This window comes from Anolis carolinensis, chromosome 2 (assembly GCF_035594765.1).
Source record: "Anolis carolinensis isolate JA03-04 chromosome 2, rAnoCar3.1.pri, whole genome shotgun sequence".
In the NCBI taxonomy this organism is placed as follows: Eukaryota; Metazoa; Chordata; class Lepidosauria; order Squamata; family Dactyloidae; genus Anolis; species Anolis carolinensis.
Window position 1 is genome coordinate 174,413,145 of NC_085842.1, and position 20,594 is coordinate 174,433,738.

The following is a 20,594-nucleotide window of genomic DNA, read 5'->3' on the forward strand; positions in this document are numbered from 1 at the left end:
GAGCTGCTGAACTTGCTGACTGGAAGGTTGGCGGTTCGAATCCGCAGACAGGGTGAGCTCCCGCTATTAGCCCCAGCTCCTGATAACCTAGTAGTTTAAAAACATGCAAATGTGATTAGATCAATAGGTACCACCTCAGCGGGAAGGTAAACAATGCTCCATGTAGTCATGCCAGCCACATAGCTAGGAGGTGTCTACAGACAACGCAGGCTCTTTGGCTTAGAAATGGAGATGAGCACCACTCCCAGAGCCTGAGAGGCATTGAATGTTTACCTTGTCTCTCTATATATGCTGGAATCTGCCCTGTCCCCTTGGGAAGATAGGGAGGAATATACATAAAGTTTTATTATTATTATTTTTATAATATTATTATCATATTTCTTGAGAAATATATACACTCAGTCCACAGCATTTGGGCTGCACCTTCCAGAATCCTGTAACTAGCATGACCATGCTAGATGGGGGATTCTGGTAGGTACAATTTAAAAAATAACATTTGCAATCACTGGTGTAGCAGTAATCATTTTTCAGATTGTAGTCTTAAAAATAAAATTTCCAAATGCTGTTCTAGGGTGCTTATTCATACTATGCAGTTATAACGCAGTTCCACTTTAGCAACAATGGCAATATCCGATGGGCACTTGGGGTAGGTAGTTTGAGATGATACTAGAGGTCTCTGCCAGAGGATTTCTACATGTCCCTCCATCAATTGCCAAGGTCAGGAGTCCGTAGGATGGAACTGCAGCAGTTAAAGTTAAATAGCACTATTGCTGCAGAGTATGAATGGGCCTTGATATAATGTCCCTCCACATTTCCAGGTTTCCACTTTTGTGGATTTGGTTATTCAAAAATTTGATGAGTATGTTTTCTCTAGAAATCTTTATGCCCCCTTTTATGCAACTCTATGGTCAACATCTGTCATAATTTGACCTGACATTTGATCTATCAGAATTTGACCATAGGTTTGCACTGGAGGGCTCAGAGATCCAGATTTAGGCATTTCCTTATGATTCATCACAATTTTTCAGGTTGCTGACCTGAAAGTTGCCAGTTCGAATCCAACCTGGGAAGAGTGCAGATGTGCTCCCTCTATCAGCTCCAGCTCCATGCGGGGACATGAGAGAAGCCTCCCACAAGGATGGTAAAAAAGATCAAAACATCAAGGTGCTGAGCAACATCCTTGTAGACAGCCAATTCTCTCACACCAGAAGCAACTTGCAGTTTCTCAGTCGCTCCTGACACGGAAAAAAAATCACAATCCTATGATCAGTTCTAGATGGAAGTTGCTTATATAAGCATGCTGGAAAACCTAAAGATTACTAGAAATGTGTTTTCTCAGTTTCATGAGATTCCTACTGTAACCCCAGCAAATGTGTAAGATTGTCACGACCCAGGCTGCAGAACACCAATAACCATACACAGAGGCCAGAATCTATCTAATATCTTTATTAAGGAAATAAGTAAAGGCAATAAAAATAAGTGTAGAATATAGTTCAGAAGATGACCTTTCAGGAAAGGTCAAATATAGTCCAGGAAAACAATGTCCAATATGAAATAGTAAGGTCCAAAGTTGTAATCCAGTAACCGAAACACTCACTTTGCCAAGCAAAGTGAGGGGAGATGACAAGGTCCTTTAGTCCATGAAACTTAGGCAAGGCAAGGAAATAGCTTGATTCTTGGTACACAAGGCTTGATTCAAGGCAACAAGGAACGAGGAACAGGGACAAGATCCGTGGTAAATACTTGGCAAGGTCCGGGAAGCAAGGCAAGGTCCTGGAAAGCAAGGCTGAGTCCTAGGTAGCAAGGCAAGGTCCGTGAAGCAAAACAAGGCTGGAAACAGGAACGAAGGCTTGGAAACGGGAGTAGCGCTGTCCACACACAACCTACTCCGGTAGCTGACGAATTGACTCCGCAAGATTCCTACGGGGCAAGGAACCTAAATAGGGTCTCGTTTTCCCACCAAAGAACACTTCTCTGGGGAACCAGAACCGAAAGTCAATCTCTGTGTCCAGATGCATGACTCCCTAAAGGTTCTCATGAAAGCAGTCTTAATCAGCTGAATGCCTGGCTGCGATTCTCAGGCTTCTGCGATTAGCCTGTTGAACTCCTTTTTGTTGTTGATAATAACTACGGCGAGAAAATGGGGGAGATTCTGACTCAGGGCTTGTTTGGCAGATTTCTGGAAGGCAAACCTCCTGCAGGTGCAAGGGCTCCAATTCTGGCTGGGAAAGTTCCAATTCTGGCTGAAACGGTGGAAAAACCAAGTTTTCCTCTTCATCTGTCTCAACAGCGCTAGGAACGGGACTACATGGCCCATGAGTCATCACAAAGATTAACTGTGGCCCCTCGTCTACACTGACCATTTAATGCAGTTGAAAGCTAGCTTCAAACTGTGTCAGCCAGGCAACAAACTCCCACAAAAGCAAGATTGTTCTATTAATGGCTTTTATCTACCAAATGAAATGTTTTTGCCCACCTTTTTCAAATTTGATATTTACTTCCATTTACTAATACAGTTATTATACTATTATGATTCTTCTGTGACATTTTGGTATTTAAACTGATGTTGTCAGTGAAAGATTAAATGGAAGGGTATAAATATATTAAACGACAATATAAGTCAGTAAGGAGTGTTTGGAAAGGTTTCAGATCCTGTCTGATGTGATACCATATGCCTAGAGATGCAATCTCTTCACTGTCCATCCGGCTAAGTTTTAGCAAGCCCTAGATTAGGTTTATGGGGCTGTGGGGCTGTTTGCTGAGCTGATAAGATGCTTATGTATGTGTCTGCTCTCTCACGCTCTTTCTCTGGAATGCAACATGATTTCATCTTGGAATGGGAGAGTGACAAGACCCAGGTTCCCAGCACCCCATAAATCAGGTAGATGTACAGCAGCTGATTTGCCAGGAGGAAGGAAATGCTAAGCAAATACCCCAGAGACAAACTATGTCCGTGGGTCTCATTGGTGAAGAATCTATAAGTGCACATGAAGGACAAAATTTAGATAGGAATATGCACACACAACATTAAAAGTATGCATGCATACCATGAGACAGAAATCAAATCTTTGATTTTGTTCAGAACATCATTGTGCAGAAACTGCTGAGTTGTGCAAAACTGCACAGGCTTCTGTCCTCCTTCTCCTTGCTTTATGATTGGATGGACCAAATAGTGACCAGTGTATGATTGATAGCTGCTTTTTGTCTGATAATGCTCATATTTAAAGAACAGAAATTGGAGGGTCATACGATAATGATGCTAGCTGATAGAGAACTAGAAAACATTGTTCTAAAAGACACCATTGGTCAATCCTGTATAAGACATGTATGTGCTTTTTTTATGCCTTTCTGTAAGCCTAAAGCTTATTTATGATCCAATAAACATTTGTCCATTTTTTGTCTATTCTTGAAGCTTCTGAAGCTGTTAATCCTGGCCTGGAGTGACAATATATTTATTTTTTATCACTGCAGAGCTTGCCATTCACTTCCTCACTCCACAGCTTACCAAGGCTCACTGCCCCCTATTTACCATAATAATAATAATAATAATAATAATAATAATAATAATAATAATAATAATAATAATCAGAAATCATAAACTCCTCAAAGCACAGCAGACAAAAAACCAGTACAAGAAAACTGCACTACAAACTAGAGCTGACAGCTGGCACAACAAAACATTGCATGGAAAGTTCCTTGACAAAATTGAAGGAAAAGCTGATAAGGAGAAGACCTGGCTCTGGCTCACGAATGGGACCCTGAAGAAGGAGACAGAAGGCCTGATCCTTGCAGCCCAGGAGCAAGCCATCAGAAAAAAAATGCAATTAAGACCAAGATCGAAAAATCAGCTGATGACCCAAAATGCAGACTGTGCAAGGAAACCGATGAAACCATTGATCATCTCCTCAGCTGCTGTAAGAAAATTGCACAGACAGACTACAAACAGAGGCACAACTACGTGACCCAAATGATTCATTGGAACTTATGACTCAAGTACCACCTTCCAGCAGCAAAGAACTGGTGGGATCACAAACCTGCAAAAGTATTGGAAAATGAACATGCAAAGATACTGTGGGACTTCCGAATCCAGACTGAGAAAGTTCTGGAACACAACACACCAGACATCACAGTTGTGGAAAAGAAAAAGGTTTGAATCATTGATGTCGCCATCCCAGGTGACAGTCGCATTGACGAAAAACAACAGGAAAAACTCAGCCGCTATCAGGACCTCAAGATTGAACTTTAAAGACTCTAGCAGAAACCAGTGCAGGTGGTCCCAGTGGTGATGGGCACACTGGGTGCCGTGCCAAAAGATATCAACCGGCATTTGGAAACAATAGACATTGACAAAATTACGATCTGCCAACTGCAAAAGGCCACCTTACTGGGATCTGCACGCATCATCCAAAAATACATCACACAGTCCTAGACACTTGGGAAGTGTTCGACTTGTGATTTTTTTTTATACGAAATCCAGCATATCTATTTTGTTTGCTGTGTCATAATAAAATAATAATAATAATAATAAGTTTATTTGTATCCCGCCTCCATCTCCCCCGAAGGGGACACGGGGCGGCTCACAGAAATATCAGATACAAAAACAATTACAATATACAATACATCAACAAACAATAACATGCACCAGTGGTTAAAAAACACTTATTAAAACATAGAATTAAAAACAGTGAGGCTGTAATAGTAGATCAGCAAAGTGCACAGTATAAGTTGCGAATTAAAACCTAGATAAAGTGCTACAAATTCGTTTGGGGTCAATCTGGGAAGAGAGGAGCCCTGAGCCAATGTCAAGTAACCAGGAGAAGTGCGACCAATATAAAAGGTCGAGGAATATAATTATGATTATAACACTGCTGAAGCATCCTCTCAGCCAATTAATGTCTGGTAGGGACTAGAAAACATTGTGTTAGCACCTGGCTATGTTTTTCCAATAAGATATAAAAAGATTGCTTCAAACATTGCAACTAACTCAATGGCTGGCATAATTTCTTTGTGCATAGCTGTGGGGATATGGAAGAAGCCTAAATGCCCTAAAGACACCCCATGCCTTTTAAGCTTGGGAGCTAAGCAGGGGCAGCCTTGTTTAGTAGATCTGGAGTTTTGGAGTTTGATGCCATCTCTGTGCAGATGACACTCAACTCTATTACTCCTTTCCACCAAATTACAAGGAAGCTCCCGGACTCTAAACCAGTATCTTACACCTGTGATGGTCTGGATGAGGGCCAACAAGTTGAAGCTTAATCCAGACAAGACAGAGGTCCTCCTGGTCAGTCGTGGGGCCTATCTGAGTATCGGGTGGCAAGCTGTGCTTGACGGGGTTGCACTCCCTCTGAGGGCGCAGGTCCACAGCTTCAAGGTCCTTCTGGATTCAGCGCTGATGCTTGATGCTCAGGTGTCAGCGGTGGCTGGGAGGGTCTGAATTATATTTAGATACTGTCTGGAACCTAAAACAAATGCTGTGATGTTGATCCACAACTCGGTCTTTATGTTCCCAGGCTATGGCGTGTAGGTTGGGTTGAACATACCTGCCTAAGACATTTTGCACCTGAAGCTGCAAATGGTGTTCCCACATGGTCACTGGAAGTGCACAAAATGCAAATTACTGTCATTGTGGCACCCGAGGCATTAAAACCTTCAGAGGCCTTGCCACCTCTGTTTCATGCTGGTGAGACCAGTGCATCCTCATGCCAGGAGGAAAATATAGAAACTAGCAGAAAAATATAGAAACACTGAGAAAACGAAAAATACTCAAGAGTGACCCTGTGAACGCTGTCATAGCCCTCCATATGTGGAAGTCAAAAAAGATTGCCAAAAATCTCTTATCCTAAGACAGTGGTTCCCAACTTTTGATCATCTAGTTGTTTTGGACTTTTTTAACGGGCTAATAAATAAATTTTATTACTATTACTGACAGAGAATGAAGATATTTAGTATTGGATGGCAAACAATATACTGGCATTTCTTCTTCACACCAACTTCAAACATTAGGATCTTTGGCAGAGTTTGAAACTAATGTTTCAGAAGTAATGAGATTATATATAACATGTTACTTTTGCGATAACAAGACTGCATTTAAAGTCAATGTAACAGCCACTGAAATTTGCAACTTTTGGATCTAATGAGTAATATTTATTCTTTACTTCAAAATGTTATTTGAGTCTAGACAAGTGACTTTATTTTTAGTATTTAACTGTGTTATGTTTGTCTGGTTTAATTGTATCCTTTTTCTTTATCCTTTTTCAAATTCATTCAAATAGACATACATTTGTGAGTGTTTGTTGCATACAGTGCAATACTTTCCATAATCATTTCTCAGATAATATATTTTCATTAAGGGGTCACAATCTTCTATTTAAATAATACATATAAAGGTATTATAGGCTCCAAATTAATATTTGTTTCCTCCTTGTCTACAGTCTTATCGCTTCCCATATGTATATTTTTAGATTAATTTTACATTGAGATGTTGGATCATTGGTTGCCATTCATTAACAAAGTTCTCTAAAGATTTTCCTCTTAACAGTACAGTTATTTTATCCATTATCAGCAAACCTGTAATGTATTTTCCCCATTCTTCTAAGGGAGGTATCTCTGAGGATTTCCAATATCTAGCATATACTATTTGAGCTGCCACTGTCATGTAAAACAATTTTTTTCCAAATTTCCTTTCTAGCTCTTCATTGGGCATGTTCAAAAGGTACATTTGTGGTATCATTTTGAAAATTGTGTTTAACATCTTTTCAAGATATACACAAATCTGTTTCCAGTAGTTGTTTGCTTTATTGCATGGCCACCACATATGGTAAAATGTGCCTTTTTCTTTCCCACATTTCCAACATTTGTCAGTGCAATTGTATATCTTCGCTAATCTCTCTGGAGGGAGATACCATCACAGGTGCATTTTGTAGACATTTTCTTTTTGTTTTTGACATGCCGTGTACTTTATTCTTCTCTTCCATGTTTTTTCCCCATTGGGCCATTTTTATCTCTTGGCCTATGTTTTGAGCCCATCTAATCATCGAGTCTTTTACTACTTTCTCTTCCAGGTGCCAAGTCAGTAAATTTTGTATATATATGATATAAGTCCTGTTTTGGACTTTTAACTCCCAAAAATCCCAGCTTATCAGCTGTTAGGAATTGTGGGAGGTGAAATCCAAAACATCTGGAGGAACAAAGGTTGGGAACCACCGTTCCAAGAAATTTCCCTTATTTGAAGGCAAGAAAGCTTGTCCTTTATAGGGATGGTTAGTGTAATTTATTATATGAAATGCCCTTTATTTGAAGGTTGGGATTTTTTGTCTTTTTATACAGCCTGAATGAGATGCTGCAAACCCCCCCATATTTTACAGCATGGGGTGGAAAATTGTGCATTATGTAATTTAGGATTGTAGACAGTTATGTTAAAATTACAGAGAAATACATGGCTAAGTGAGTTGGATACTTTAATTTTGTACTTATGTAGAACACAAACTTGTTAATAGTTACTTTCTGAATGTCAATCCTGCTGCCCCTTAATTTTGAAAACCTGGCAATACTAGAGCCAATAAACTCATGAGGATAAGCTTTTCCAGCTGAGTGCTTTGCTGGCATATTGGAAGCCAGCGTTATCTGCCACATCAGTTATGTGTTGCTAGTACCATTGGCAAAGAGGAGTTACTGTCAGGTCATAGGAACTCTTTGGCCAGAAGATCTTCAGATTTGATGCCAATTAGGCGGCTACAAAGGAGGTACCATAGCTAAAATGGGTATTTTTGGGATAACTACCCTTATCATCTCTGAAAGGGAAAGTTCTTTCAAATGAGCCTTTGATGTTAACAGTGTGACTAGCTTAAGGTCACCCAGTGGGATTCATGACTGAATGAGGATTTGAACCCTATTCTTCAAAGACTGAGTCTTATGCTCAAACTACTAAGCCTTTCTGTTGTGAATGCGCCTTCTGGAGTCAATGATACTACTGATAGTAGCAGGAAGAGAAGAAAGACTCTTCAGGAGCAAGACTCATTTGAGGAATTACAGAGAAAGAGGCTTAGAGAGATATTTGAGGAATCAACAGATGAGGATTCATTTGAGGGTTTTGATGGGGATGAGGGGCTTGAAATGGACGTTGGGGATGTGGTGCGGGCAGAAGAGGATGGCATGGACTGGACACACGTTCCAGAGGATTGTGATGGGGAGACTGGGCTCACTGGTAGTGGGGACGCTGAGGAAACATGGGGTCCTTCAGGATCAGACCCAAGGTGGTCTAATTGGAGGAGTGGGGATAGTTCCACAGCTGCGGGTAGGTCTGGGAGTCGGCAGGGCAATTCCAGCTCGGATGAGGAATGGAAGCAACCTGTGGGAAGGGCGGTGCCCTGCTCAAGTTCTGAAGACGAGTTGTAAATAAATTGAGGACATTTGGCCATTGGGCCCTTGCATGTGGCAAGGTGGTTGTTGGGCACCATTGGGTTTCGTGTTCGTGTTCCTGAAGACTGGCTTAAGACTGTGCAACCGACGTAAGTTTATTCCGGGTTATTTCTACGACAGGGGCTGGAACTGTGTGGGTTTTCCTTAGACTGCATTGTGATTACTGTCTGCATTAGTTCGCCTCCATCGTTTTGGCTCCTTGTGTCAACCCATTGACAAGGACTTTGCTGTGACGACTTCTCATCTTGGACCTTGGACTGGACAACATTTTGGCTTCACTCCCTATTCCGGCTTGGCTTCGTTCTCAACCCTGTAACTACTCTCCGTTACCAACAGCTGGCTTCATTCCTGACCCTGAAGTAACGCTCTGCTCCCAATTCCAGTTTGACTCCTGGTTCTGCAGTTACTCTCCGTTATCGACTGCTGGCTTGGTTCCTGACCCTGAAGGAATGCTCCACTCCCAGTTCCAGTTCGACTCCTGGTTCTGCAATTACGCTCCATTACTGGTCACTGGCTGGGCTTCTGATCCTGCAGTAACTCTTTGCCCTTCGTTACTTTGTTTCTGGCACTGGTTTGTTTGCACTGCCCCCAGCGGCAAAGTTTGGCCCGGTTTGGGACATTGTTTGTTTTGAACCCTAAAACTCTATTTTGTTACCCAGTTGGGGTTCTGCTTATCTTGGACCCTTGGGAATTCAGCCTGCAGTTTGTTTTGCCTTCTGCAAGTTATCCTACAATTTTGAGCTGAATCTAAGCAGTTTTGTTTTAATCCGGATTATATCTCTGGATAATCCGGATTATACCCTGGTTTGGTTTTTTTTGGAGTTTTTTCAGTTTTAATGTCTTTTTCACACTGAGGTTTAAGTGTTGCAAGCTCCTGTATTTGTTTTATGAGCTTTTTTGAGTTGTTTATGCAATAAACTGTATTTCCATCCACTGGCTGGCGTCTGACCTTGACACTTCCTGAGTCCCCTTGGGGAGACAGGGCAGGTTAAAAATAAAGTATTATTATTATTATTATTATTATTATTATTATTATTATTATTATTATTATATTTTATTACTACACCACACTGCCCCCTTGAATCCAAAGACCATCAAATCATCTGATCTGTCCAATTTATGAGTTTTCATCTGCTTCCTCCTCATTACATCCCTAAACAGCAGCATTAAGTCTCCAACCCTACCACCTACTTTGCATGATGAAAAGACCTGAGTATCTCAAAAGTGTGCACATTTCTGTCTTTTGGATTGTTCCAATAAAAGCATTTGCACAACACGGATTTTGAGATATATCACTAAATAAACCCAGTTGCTTTACATGTTTACAGAATGAGAGCCATCAATTATACCACTATCAAATCACCATGAATTTTGCTCCCTCTTTCAAATGAAGTTGCAGGAGTGCAAATTTGCATGGCTCTCTACTTTGCATGTTCATATTATTCTCTGTGCATTGCAGATATAGGAGCATACCAGGGCAGGGTGACATGCCTAAATGCAACAGGTGGTGGAAGTCACCCTTTCTGAGACTACATTGACCAATCTTCTCAGCTTGTGTGATACATACCAAGTAGCTATCTTGGCTGGGGGATTCTGGGAGCGGTAGCCTAAAATACAACAGCAACAACTTTCCTGTGCTCCTTGTTGGTGTATTCCAGCATGGCACAGAATGGGATTGAATGGTCTTTGTGGTCTCTTCCAACTCTATGCATCTATGAAATGGAATATATTAACTACCATCTGATGCTTTGTTTTCACAGTTATCACATAATAGCCAGAGACTAGCATTGTTTTAGATGTGAAGACAGATACCAGTTGGAATACTTCATCCAGACCTGGAGGGCAGTTTATTCTCTATTCCTTTAGCCAGATCAATCAGAAGGTATTACTCCTTTTATCAGGCAAAAAGTCAGGTTCCTAACATTTATGCAGACCTGGCCAATCAATCTTGAGTCGTCACACTGTCTGCTACTTGTAAATACCAGTGTTTCACAGGAGAGCTGCCAGTTTTTGAATTGCTATCTATCTTTCGAGCAACAACTTTGTTTATAGTAATCAGCCATTGCTTGTGTTCTGCTCCATGCCATAAAAATGGTTTTGCAGTGGAATCATTCTCTTCCAACCTCAATTAAAGGAATCTGAACAAATCTTCTGGAACATGGCCACACAGCCCAAAAGACATACAACAACCCTGTGATCCCGGCCATGAAAGCCTTCGACAACACACTGAGCAAATCTGTCTGTTCAGCCTCGCACATTCCTTCAGATTGTGAGCCTCATTTGTCAATGGTTCTCTTCTGTATTTGAAAACATAATATTTCAAATGTAGCTCCTGGTCCTGTTTCAGAGTCCATAGAATCATATTTTGTGAAAGCCAGAATTCCCATGCCTTAAAACATTTGGAAAGAAGGAGGAACTTCCTCCCATTTGGTTGCAATTAACAGAAACAGCTGAATTTTAAACATTTTTTCCACAGAGACCAAAGCACTCCTTCCAACAATTCTCAAATTAATCCAAATTGATTTAAGGATTGGGAATATACTAGGAATATATTCCCAGATCCAGATTGTAGGAATACTTTTCTCAAGACGCTCTTCAACCAAAGTACAAAGTTTTCACAAGCTTTCAGGATCTTTTGATCACTTCATCAACAAAATGACAAATCTAACAAACCTACTTGACCAAATGCTCAAGGGATCATCCAAAGAAGAGAATCCTGTCTCATTTTATACAGATAATAATTAAATATAACACAGAAATTAGGAACTAAACTTTTGTCATTTGAAAGAACAGTTGAAAACATCACTGAAAACAAAATCTTCTGAACTGGACTGGAACTTTTTTGAGTGCAACACAAAGTGGCAGCTGATGGATTCCAGGCTTATGGAGTAGAGATTTCACCCCAACTTTTGAATAAGCTGTCTAACCCTTTCTCATAGATTTATCACTTTGGATAACTCTTTTCAACTTCAGACTAAAATCCAAAGTAGATTAAGAGGCATGGTCATTTATTTCAAGTACGTTGGACTCTTCCCAGCTTCCACCTGACAAACTCAAGAAATACCAGAAAGATTAGTGAAGTAGACATCTGATAGTAGCACCTTAAACTGAGTCAGAGCATCCATTCAATAACCTGGTATCAACTGGCACGAATGTCTTCCTAGTGCAGTGGTTCTCAGCTTGTGAGTCCCCAAATGTTTTGGCCTTCAACTCCCAGAAATCCTAACAGCTGGTAAACTGGCTGGGATTTCTGGGCGTTGTAGGTCAAAATACCTGGGGACCCATGGGTTGAGAACCACTGCCCTAGTGTTTCACGCATAATTCTTGCCTAGCTCTGCCTGGAGATCCCTGGAAATATTTTCTGGTCAAACCTATCAAAGTATTTAGTTTCCAAAATCAGTTAAGTACAGAAATTTATCCTTACCGGACAAGTGTTTGAATGTGTGTATCTTCAAGACCCCTGTTGATTTATAGCAATGCCATTAATTTCATAGGATTTTTAAGGTAAACACTACTCAAAATTACTTTTGCCAGTTACAACTTCTGAATTATACCCTCCATACTTGGCATTTGTTGGGTTGTTTTTTTTCCGTTCAGGAGCAATTTGAGTCGCTTCTGGAGTGAGAGAATTGGCCGTAGAATCATAGAATCATAGAATCATAGAATAGTAGAGTTGGAAGAGACCACATGGGCCATCTAGTCCAACCCCCTGCTAAGAAGCAGGAAATCGCATTCAAAGCACCCCCGACAGATGGCCATCCAGCCTCTGCTTAAAAGCCTCCAAGGAAGGAGCCTCCACCACGGCCCCGGGGAGAGAGTTCCACTGTCGAACAGCTCTCACAGTGAGGAAGTTCTTCCTGATGTTCAGGTGGAATCTCCTTTCCTGTAGTTTGAAGCCATTGTTCCGTGTCCTAGTCTGCAGGGCAGCAGAAAACAAGCTTGCTCCCTCTTCCCTATGACTTCCCTTCACATATTTGTACATGGCTATCATGTCTCCTCTCAGCCTTCTCTTCTGCAGGCTAAACATGCCCAGCTCTTTAAGCCGCTCCTCATAGGGCTTGTTCTCCAGACCCTTAATCATTTTAGTCGCCCTCCTCTGGACGCTTTCCAGCTTGTCAACATCTCCCTTCAACTGTGGTGCCCAGAATTGGACACAGTATTCCAGGTGTGGTCTGACCAAGGCAGAATAGAGGGGGAGCATAACTTCCCTGGATCTAGACGCTATTCCCCTATTGATGCAGGCCAGAATCCCATTGGCTTTTTTAGCAGCCGCATCACATTGTTGGCTCATGTTTAACTTGTTGTCCACGAGGACTCCAAGGTCTTTTTCGCACACACTGCTGTCAAGCCAGGCGTCCCCCATTCTGTATCTTTGATTTCCATTTTTTCTGCCAAAGTGAAGTATCTTGCATTTGTCCCTGTTGAACTTCATTTTGTTAGTTTTGGCCCATCTCTCTAGTCTGTCAAGATCGTTTTGAATTCTGCTCCTGTCTTCTGGAGTGTTAGCTATCCCTCCCAGTTTTGTGTCGTCTGCAAACTTGATGATCGTGCCTTCTAACCCTTCGTCTAAGTCGTTAATAAAGATGTTGAACAGAACCGGGCCCAGGACGGAGCCCTGCGGCACTCCACTTGTCACTTCTTTCCATGATGAAGACGACGCATTGGTGAGCACCCTTTGGGTTCGTTCGCTTAGCCAATTACAGATCCACCTAACCGTAGTTTTGTCTAGCCCACATTTTACTAGTTTGTTTGCCAGAAGGTCGTGGGGGACTTTGTCGAAGGCCTTACTGAAATCCAGGTACGCTACATCCACAGCATTCCCTGTATCGACCCAACTCGTAACTCTATCAAAAAAAGAGATCAGATTAGTCTGGCATGACTTGTTTTTGGTAAATCCGTGTTGACTATTAGCAATGACCGCATTTGTTTCTAAGTGTTCGCAGACCACTTCCTTAATGATCTTTTCCAGAATTTTGCCTGGTATTGATGTGAGGCTGACCGGACGGTAATTGTTTGGGTCGTTCTTTTTTCCCTTCTTGAAGATAGGGACCACATTCGCCCTCCTCCAATCTGCTGGGACTTCTCCCGTTCTCCAAGAACTCTCGAAGATAATTGCCAGTGGTTCTGAAATAACTTCCGCTAGTTCCTTCAGTACTCTTGGGTGTAGCTGATCTGGCCCTGGGGACTTGAATTCGTTTAGAGAGGCCAAGTGTTCCTGGACAACTTGTTTCCCTATTTGGGGTTGGATTTCCCCCAATCCTTCGTCCATTCCGTGTTGCTGAGGTTGAAGATGGCTTTCTTTTTCTGAGAAGACCGAGGCAAAGAAGGCATTAAGTAGTTCTGCCTTTTCCCTGTCCCCTGTCGCCATCACCCCATCTTCTCCTTGCAATGGCCCTATCGCCTCCTTTTTCTTCCTTTTTCTACCAACATAAGCAAAAAAGCCTTTTTTGTTGTTTTTTATGTCCCTGGCAAGCCTGAGCTCATTTTGTGCTTTAGCCTTGCGAACCTTTTCCCTACAGGTGTTGGCTATACGTTTGAATTCTTCTTTGGTGATTTCTCCCCCTTTCCACTTCTTGTGCATGTCACTTTTGAGCTTTAGCTCAGTTAGAAGTTCTTTGGACATCCATTCTGGCTTCTTTGCACTTGTCTTATTTTTCTTCTTTGTTGGCACTGTTTGCATTTGCGCCTTGAGTATTTCACTTTTGAAAAACTCCCATCCATCCTTAACTCCTTTGTTTTTTAATATCGGCGTCCATGGAATGCCGCTCAGTAATTCCTTCATTTTTTGGAAGTCAGCTCTCTTAAAGTCCAGAATGCGTGTTTGACTTGTCTTAGTTTCAGCATTCCTTTGTATTGCAAACTGCAGGAGCACATGGTCACTTGCCCCTAAGGATCCAACCACTTCAACTGTATTGATCAGGTCTTCCACATTTGTTAAGATTAGATCAAGAGTTGCTGATCCCCTTGTTGCCTCTTCTACCTTCTGGACCATAAAATTATCTGCAAGGCAAGTGAGGAATTTGTTGGACTTTGTACTCTTGGCTGAGTTTGTTTTCCAGCAGATATCGGGATAATTGAAATCGCCCATGACTACTATATCTCTTCTTTGTGCCTGTTTGGTCAGCTGTTGACAGAAGGCTTCATCAAGTCCTTCATCCTGACTCGGAGGTCTGTAGTAGACACCCACGACAAGATCTTTTTGAGTCCCGGTTCCCTTGATTCTTATCCAGATGCTTTCAAGCTGGTTTCCCGGATTACAGTCTCGCATTTCTTCTGCAACGTAACTGTTTTTGACATATAAAGCTACTCCCCCTCCTCTCCCCTTTGTTCTATTTCTGTGAAAGAGGTTATAGCCCTCAATGGTTAAATTCCAGTGATGGGAGTCATCCCACCAGGTTTCAGTGATGCCTATGACATCGTATGTGTGGTGCTGTGCTAGGAGTTGGAGTTCGTCTTGCTTATTTCCCATGCTCTGAGCATTAGTGTAAAGACATGTAAGCCCCTGTGACCTCCCCTCGAACTGTTTATTTGGGATTATTGTGCTCTCTGTACTTGGTCCTTGCTGTGTTTGTGCAGCCCTCCGTTTGGCCTTTCGGCGGTTCCCTGTGGTCGTGGGTAATATAGTGTTCGCCAGGCTGTTGTTCCCCTCCCCCAGTGGATCTAGTTTAAAGTGCGCCTGATGAGGTTTGTGAGTCTGTGTGCAAAAAGATGTTTTCCTACTTGTGTGAGATGCACCCCATCGCTTGCCAGTAGTCCATCCTCTTGGAAGAGTAGACCATGGTCAAGGAAGCCAAAATGCTCCTCTTGACACCATTTTCTGAGCCAGTTATTGACCTGTACTATTTTTCCGGCCCTTGTAGAGCCGTGTCCTACAACAGGGAGGAGGGATGAAAAGATCACATGTACATTATACAATTTTAGCTTTGTTCCCAGAGCTCGAAAATCATTTGTGATCTTTTGAAAAGTATGCCTAGCGGTGTCATTGGTACCTACATGAATCAACATAAGGTGGGGAGGGTGATGGGGCTTTAGGAGCCTGCTGAGCCTCTGAGTGATATGGTGTATTTTTGCCCCCGGGAGGCAGCATGTTTCTCGAGCCATCCCATCCGGTCTGGAAATGATGGCTTCCGTTCCTCTAAGGAGGGAGTCACCTACTACCAAGACCTGTTTCCTTTGAGGATTGACAGGGTCCCTTTTGTGCAAGACAGTGTGTATGTCCCCTGAAGAGTGTTCCTGTTGAAGTGAATCATGTAGGTGTAAAGTGTTGTCCTCCTCGTCAACATCCCCAGTGCATTCATCAATGACAATCCATTGAGATACATCCGAGAGCCCATTACTCTCCCAAGGATGTTCCTGTTGCTCCTGGTCTATGATTGGGGATGGAGCATTTGCATGATTACATAAGTGTGACTGTGGTGATGCACTGTCCCCGTCAGGGCTATCCCCTGTGCATTGATCCAGAGTGGTCCACTGAGTGGTATCTAAGAAACTGTGGTCCTCCACAAGATGTGTTTCCTGATTGTATGTTAATGATGTAAGAATTTCAAATCTGTTGTGTAAATGCAGCTGAGCAGAGGAGTTCTGCGGAGGCTGCCTGGTCCTGCGTCTCCTTCTATGGGTGACCTCCTTCCAAGCCTGAGGGTTGTCTACCTTTGAGTTGATCTCCCCATAAGGTTCCTGATCATGGTCTTGGTGGTGTTGGTGTGATGCAGGCTGCTGATCTACAGCAGCTTGTTGTGCAGTGTCCAAGAAGAGCTCGAGTGCCTGAATGTCCTTAAGGGTCTTAATACGGTGCTCGAGCTGTTGGATCCTCTGCTCCATCAGAGTCATCTGTTTGCATTTGGAGCAGATGTAGTTGTCTAGTTTTTGTGTGAAAAAGCGGAACATGCCACAGCTGGTGCATGTGATGGGAATGTTTTGCTTTTGTTGCATCTCTTGGTGAGTGTGGTGGCCAAGTGGGATCTTTGTACAGTTAAGTAATATGCACGCACTTTATGTGCAAACTGCAACAAACCACCTCTTTGTGTATTTGTTTATGTTGCTTTGTTTCCTGTATGTACTGCAAAGGATAGTTAGTAAAGGTGCCTTTTTCGTGCGCGCGCGCGACACTGGCAAATAAAGCTTTCCCAGAAACTCAATTAACAGGGGACAATGCCTGCTGTCAATCAACTTAAGTACCTGGCTCTCTTTCAACACAACAGTCGCACAACAGTTAGACTTTGACCACAGGAGCCAAGCCCACACTCAGTTTAAAATCTTAGCCAAATCCTACCTGAAGCCAGGGAGCAAAAATGTCCTCCTGCTGCCTCTGCTTCTGCGAGAACCAACTGCCCTTCTGGGATCAGGCTCTGGCAGAAACTCACACTGGCAAATAAAGCTTTCCCAGAAACTCAATTAACAGGGGACAATGCCTGCTGTCAATCAGGCAGCAAGGATGTTGCAAGGATGTTGCCCAGGGGACGCCTGGATGTTTTGATGTTTTTACCATCCTTGTGGGAGGCTTCTCTCATGTCCCCGAATAGAGCTGGAGCAGATAGAGGGAGCTCATTCGCACTCCCCCCGGGTGGGATTTGAACCTGGCAGCTTTCAGGTCAGCAACCCAACCTTCAAGTCACTGAGTCCACTATGCCATCTGGGGGCTCCTGGCATTTGTTGGTGAAACTGGTGTGAACTCCCAAGGGTTTTGGACAACAACTCAGACCACTGGCTGATCTGGTTGGGATTGGTAGTCCAGCTTGTCTGGAGGAGAAAGCCAGTATTATATGGGTGTACGAGTGGCTTCAAGTTAGTGACGACTTATGACTTATGAATATCATAAGGTTTTCTTAGACATAGGAATCTTTCTTCTCAAATATAGCAACCATCACCTGATATTTATTGGCTGTCTTCCATTCTATTAGTTGCCTAGCTTCCAAGATCCTGGTGTTTTAGGGTGTTTAGGTGGCTTGAATACAGGACTTCTTTAAATCAGGGATTGGCAGCTTCAGAAGGTCCAGAACCAGTTTTCCACAAGCTATTATTTTCATCTGTGAAATGTTGGAGGGCGTGGTTTCAATCAAGTTTTAGAGTAAGTTTGCAATGAAGAGAGGGGTGCACTATTTCTATTGACTATGTATTAAAACAGGGAATTATCATTTTAAAGGTAGGACACATGGCTACCCTTGGGGAATAAGGGGGCACTATATTTGCTTTTATGGCAATTGGCCTGAAATCCAAATCAAACTAATCAGGCCATACTTTTTCAGGTCACTGGGACAGGGTGGGGGAGAAGGAAGAGAAATTATAGTTCTGGTAATATGGGCTTTCTTACATATATATGCATTGTGAAGCTAATCCTCTTCTCCACTCCAGCTTTACACTAACTGTACAGGACTCTGTAGTACATTCACTTGCAAATTCCATATATACCGTACATCATGGGAGTCATTGAGAAAAATTCTTTATAATTTTGTAAAGGAAGAGGTTACAGACCATGGTGTGGTGTATAGGAGTACAGTAGAGTCTCACTTATCCAACATTCTGGATTATCCAACGCATTTTTGTAGTTAATGTTTTCAATACATCGTGATATTTTGGTGCTAAATATGTAAATACAGTAATTACTATGTAGCATTACTGCATATTGAACTACTTTTTCTGTCAAATTTGTTGTATAACATGATGTTTTGGTGCTTCATTTGTAAAATCATAACCTAATTTGATGTTTAATAGGCTTTTCCTTAATCTTTACTTATTATCCAAGGTATTCGCTTATCCAAGCTTCTGCCGGCCCATTTAGCTTGGATGAGACTCTACTGTATATGCATTGTGAAGCTATTCCTCTTCTCCACTCCAGGTTTACACTAACTGTACAGGACTCCGTTGTACATTCCTTTACAAATTCCATATATACCGTACATCATGGGAGTCATTCAGAAAAAATCTTTATAATTTTGTAAAGAAAGAGGTTACGGACCATGGTGTGGTGTATAGGAGTACCTATTTACTACATATTAGACCCTAAGAACTTTTTTGCAATTTGAATGTTCCAGCTCCTGGTTTTGAATGTGGCTTTTTAGTTGAATAGAACCTTTATGCATTCATACACAAATCAATACATTAGCCCTAATTGCAAAGCTGACATTGGACAAGGCAAATTCTGTTTCCTTGATTATTTTTTTTAACAAGACTGTTCATTTTCACGTCTAACTTTCTCCTATGGAGCAGGACAACATACAGGGTCCCTCCCTCTCCTTCTAAATGTTTTAGTCTCACAACCTGTTAGTCCAAGCAAGAATTAATGGTCACGCATAGTTTGCATCAGTCCTTCAGTGTCTCAACATCTTTGCCATGCTTGCCAAGAAATCCAGGTTTCATGCTGCACTGCCTCTTTCCCATCAACCAACATATATGGCATCATTTGTAGAGTGCTAAAAAGATAACTAAATACGAGTCTCCACTGCCAGATAATCTAGGATAGTCAGATAAGCTGGGATCACATCCTGGGATATAGAGGTAGTGTGGAAAGGGCCTCGAGATCAGGTTTGAATATTTGCTTGGCCATGGAAACCCACTGAGTGACCCTGGGCAAGTCATACAATCTCATTCTCAGCTGGTAGCAAGGGAAACTCCCCCCCACACAACAAATTCTGCCAAGAAACCCCCCTGATAGGATCCTCACAATTCAGAAATAACTTGAAAACACACAATAAACACAATTCAACACTGTTACCTGAGGTGTAGCTGTAATGTGCTAGAAGTATTTCCAGGCACAGTTTTATAAGAAAAAAAGTGTTCTGCTGAAATGTGATACGTGGCTCACAGATTTGTGTTTTTGTATTTCAAAAATTCACTTGACATTTGTGTGGAGAGGAAATAGATCCTATTGCTTCAGTTTGTAAAGTTTGTGTCATGGTATATGAAACAAAGAAGCTGGCAGAGCTATTGAGGGGTTTGATGGAACCTCAGGCGAAACTCAGGCCCTTTCTAGACTGCCATATAATCCAGATTATCAAAGCAGATAATTCACATTATTTGCTTTGAACTAGATTATATCATCTACACTGCCAAATAATCCAGTTCAAAACAGATAATGTGGATTTTATATGGCAGTGTAGAAGAAGCCTAAGAGGAAGGGCATGGACAATTAGCTCTGAGTATTCTTTGCATAAGGAAATCCTATTAATGTAACAGGGTGGCCATATGTCAACAAACAAGTTAAAGGCATTCACACTCACAAAGGTATGCACACTCTTTCACACACATACACAACATTTAAAAGCAAATCAACAGCCTTTCCCCCAAGTTTGTCCAGGATCCTAGAAGGATGCAGATAAACATTGACTAACCTTTTTGGGATTGAGGTACCACTTCCTTGAGACATTTTGGACAAAAACGAGTTTCTAGATTTCTAGTCTGCATGGCCTCAGCCTAGGGACTAATACCATCATATATTGAAGAAATCAAGAGCATCCCACCCTGCCACTTGGAATGCAGCTCAGTTTTCATTTTAGCAACTGAAGAAGAAGCTGGAATGTTTTGCTTATTTTAAATTTTGTTGATCATGTCCGTACATAAACAAAAACAGACACTTTATTTATACTTTCTGCCTGATCACAGGTCAACAAGGTGGCATACAAGAAAAGAAAAGAAACATATGTTAGACATTAGAGTTATTTTTTCTTTTAAGAAGAAAGATTGATAAACAGGATCACAATATATTTCCAAGCCACACTCCTACCTTTCCCTGAACATCACATTACTTAGGTATGATGGCTCCATGGTCTGACTGAACAAACTATAAAAAAAAAATGTAATGATGAAAGCCATCCAAAATTTGGCGGAATTATCAGGGCACAGTCCAGGACAACAGAAATACTATTTGCATTGCAAACATGTAAGTGGTAAGTACAGCAGGAGCTCTTGGTGATGCAGTGGGTTAAACCACTGCGCTGCTGAACTTGCTGATCGAAAGGTCAGCAGTTTGAATCCAGGGGTGAGCTTCCGCTGTTAGCCCCAGCTTCTGTCAACCTAGCAGTTCAAAAACATGCAAATGTGAGTAAATCAATAGGTACCGCTCTAGCGAGAAGGTAATGGTGCTCCATGCAGTCATGCGGGCCACATGACCTTGGAGGTGTCTACGGACAACGCCGGCTCTTTGGCTTAGAAATGGAGATGAGCACCAGCCCCCAGAGTTG